The 3,733-nt window shown below is 30.9% G+C and overlaps 1 non-coding gene across 1 annotated transcript; it reads right to left on the bottom strand.

Annotated features, from left to right (window-relative positions):
• Positions 1–2,663: 2,663 nt before the first annotated feature.
• On the bottom strand, positions 2,664–2,771 carry LOC127746295 (small nucleolar RNA R71). The gene has a single exon (XR_008007915.1). It is a non-coding gene; the product is annotated as a small nucleolar RNA R71 (small nucleolar RNA).
• Positions 2,772–3,733: the final 962 nt, after the last annotated feature.

Below are 3,733 nucleotides of genomic sequence, written 5' to 3'. Positions count from 1 at the left end.
AATTAGGGTTAAGGGCATTATGGTAATTTCACATAAAATTGGGAATAATATAGTAATTGAAACCCAAATTAAATCCACACTAATTATATATAGAAAATACTATTTGCTCATCAATTTCACAAATTATTTTCCATAAAATGCCCAAATCAAAATAATTAGAATTAATATAATTAAACCCCTTTATTTTTCCAAAGTAGCAACATTAATATTTAAAGTATTATTTATCTAATCCAAATCATATAAAATCCTTATTATTTCATGACTACCAACTTTATAAATTTGAATATAGAAAATAATCCAACAATTGTGAAATTGGATAAAAATCATAACTTATCTCAAATCCAATAAATCAAAACTCGCATTAATTATCTTTAATAAAATAATCTCTGAAATTAAGGCTATAAATAACTGTAGGATTTGAGACTTGATCATAATAAGACTTTTCAAATATTCTGGGTCTTACACCAAGTTGTTGGCGCCATTGAGATCACAATTTCGTGCACCAAGTTTTTGGCGCCGTTGTCGGGGATTGTTCGAGTTTGGACAACTGACGGTTCATCTTGTTGCTCAGATTAGGTAATTTTCTTCTTGTTTTAACCATTATTTTGTTTTCAAAAAGTTTCAAAAATATTTCAAAAATTTTCTTCTTTTTCGTTCCTCTAAAAATAATTTTCGAAAAATCCAAAAAAATTAATAAAATCATTAAAACCAAAAATAATTTGTGTTTCTTGTTTGAGTCTAGTGTCAATTTTTAAGTTTGGTGTCAATTGCATGTTTTAATTTTTCTAAATTTTTTTGAAAACTCATGCATGGTGTTATTCATGATGTTCAAGTTGTTCTTGGTAAGTCTTCTTGTTTGATCTTCATATTTTCTTGTTTTGTGTCTTTTGTTGTTTTTCATATGCATTTTTGCATTCATAGTGTCTAAACATGAAAAATCTCTAAGTTTGGTGTCTTGCATATTTTTTCTTTTCTTGAAAATTTTTCAAAAATAAGTCTTGATGTTCATCTTGATCTTCAAAGTGTTCTTAGTGTTCATCTTGACATTCATAGTGTTCTTGCATGCATCATTTGTTTTAATCCAAAACTTTTATGTGTTGAGTCATTTTGTGGTTTTTCTCTTTCCTCATTAAATTCAAAAATAAAAAAATATCTTTTCCTTATTTCACTCATAAATTTCGAAATCTTTGGGTTGACTTAGTCAAAAATTTTTAAAATTAGTTGTTTCTTGTTAGTCAAGTCAAGATTTCAATTTCAAAAGTTTATCTTTTCAAAATCTTTTTCAAAATCAAATCTTTTCTTTTTCTTTTTATTATTTTCGAAAATTCTTTAAAATTAATTTTCAAAAATCTTTTTCTTAAGTTTATCTTTTATTTTCGAAATTAATACTAACAATTAATGTTTTGATTCAAAAATTTCAAGTTTGTTACTTTCTTGTTAAGAAAAATTCAAACTTGAAATTCTAGAATCATATCTTTTAGTTTCTTGTTAGTCAAGTCATTAACTTTAATTTTCAAAATCAAATCTTTCTAAATTTTTTTTCAAACCTTTTTCAAAATAAATTTCAATCATATCTTTTCAATCATATCTTTTCAAACATATCTTTTTCAAATCATATCTTTTTAAAATCAATTTCAAAATCTTTTCTAACTTTTTATCTTTTCAAAATTAATTTTCAAATCTTTTTCAAATAACTAATTGACTTTTTGTTTGTTTTACTATTTCTTATCTTTTTCAAAACCACTTTACTACTTTTCTCTCTCTAATTTTCGAAAATAACCTCACCCTTTTTCAAAATTATTTTTAATTAACTAATTGTTTTAAATTTTAATTTTAATTTTAATTCTTCTCCTAATTTTCGAATTTTAACTAACAATTAAAATAAAAACAAAAATATTTTTCTTTCCTCTTAATTAAAATTCGAATTTTCTCCTCTCTCTCATCTCTTTCTATTTATTTATTCATTTACTAACACTTCTCTTCATCTTAAAATTCGAACCCTCTCTTCCTCTCTGTGTTCAAATTTTTCTCTTCTCATTCTTTTATTCTTTTCTTTTCTTCTACTCACATAAAGGAATCTCTATACTGTGATATAGAGAATTTCTATTCTTTTCTGTTCTCTTCTTTTTCATATGAGCAGGAGCAATGACAAGGACATTCTTGTTGAAGCAGATCCTGAACCTGAAAGGACTCTGAAGAAGAAGCTAAGAGAAGCTAAAGCACAACAATCCAAAGAAAACCTTACAGAGAATCTCGAAAAAGAAGGAGACATGGCCGAACCCAACAACAATGCAAGGAAGATGCTTGGTGACTTTACTGCACCAAATTCCAACTTACATGGAAGAAGCATTTCAATCCCTGCCATTGGAGCAAACAATTTTCAGCTAAAGCCTCAATTAGTTTCTCTGATGCAACATAATTACAAGTTTTATGGACTTCCATCAGAAGATCCTTTTCAGTTCTTAACTGAGTTCTTGCAGATCTATGATACTGTTAAGACCAATGGAGTTGATCTAGAGGTCTATAAGCTTATGCTTTTCCCGTTTGCTGTAAGAGACAGAGCTAGAATATGGTTGGACTCTCAACCTAAAGATAGCCTAAACTCTTGGGATAAGCTGGTCACGACTTTCTTAACCAAGTTTTTTCCTCCTCAAAAGCTGAGCAAGCTTAGAGTAGATGTTCAAACCTTCAGAAAAAAAGAAGGTGAATTCCTCTATGAAGCTTGGGAGAGATACAAGCAATTGACCAAAAAGTGTCCTTCTGACATGCTTTCAGAATAGACCATCCTGGATATATTCTATGATGGTTTGTCTGAATTGTCTAAGATGTCATTGGACTATTCTTCAGGTGGATCTATTCACCTAAAGAAAACGCCTGCAGAAGCTCAGAAACTCATTAAAATGGTTACAAATAACCAGTTCATGTACACTTCTGAAAGGAATCCTGTGAGTAATGGGACGCCTCAGAGGAAGAGAGTTCTTGAAATTGATGCTCTGAACGCCATATTGGCTCAGAACAAAATGTTGACTCAACAAGTCAATTTGATTTCTCAGAGTCTGAATGGATTGCAAAATGCATCCAATAGTACTAAAGAGGCATCTTCTGAAGAAGAAGCTTATGATCCTGAGAAACCTGCAATGGCAGAGGTGAATTACATGGGTGAAGCCTATGGAAACACCTATAATTCCTTATGGAGAAATCATCCAAATTTCTCATGGAAGGATTAACAAAAGCCTCTACATGGCTTTAATAATGGTGGAAGAAATAGGTTTAGCAATAGCAAGTATTTTCCATCATCCTCTCAGCAACAGACATAGAATTCTGAGCAGAGCCTCTCTAGCTTAGTAAACATAGTCTCTGATCTATCTAAGGCCACTCTAAGTTTTATGAATGAAACAAGGTCCTCCATTAGAAATTTGGAGGCACAAGTGGGCCAGCTGAGTAAAAGAGTCATTGAAACTCCTCTTATTACTCTCCTAAGCAATACAGAATAGAATCCAAAAAGAGAGTGCAATGCCATAACCTTACTTAGTGCGTCCGTACCTAGAGAGGAGGAGGAGGACGTGAATCCCAGTGAGGAAGACCTCATGGGACGTCCTCTGGAAAAAAAGGAGTTCCCAATTGAGGAACCTAAGGAATCTGAGACTCATCTAGAGACCATAGAGATTCCATTGAACCTCCTTTTACCATTCATGAGCTCTGATGACTATTCATCTTCTGAAGAAGATGAAGA

The sequence above is a fragment of the Arachis duranensis genome, chromosome 3 (genome assembly GCF_000817695.3).
Source record: "Arachis duranensis cultivar V14167 chromosome 3, aradu.V14167.gnm2.J7QH, whole genome shotgun sequence".
Classification (NCBI taxonomy): domain Eukaryota; kingdom Viridiplantae; phylum Streptophyta; class Magnoliopsida; order Fabales; family Fabaceae; genus Arachis; species Arachis duranensis.
This window is presented reverse-complemented; position numbering and strand designations above follow the sequence as displayed.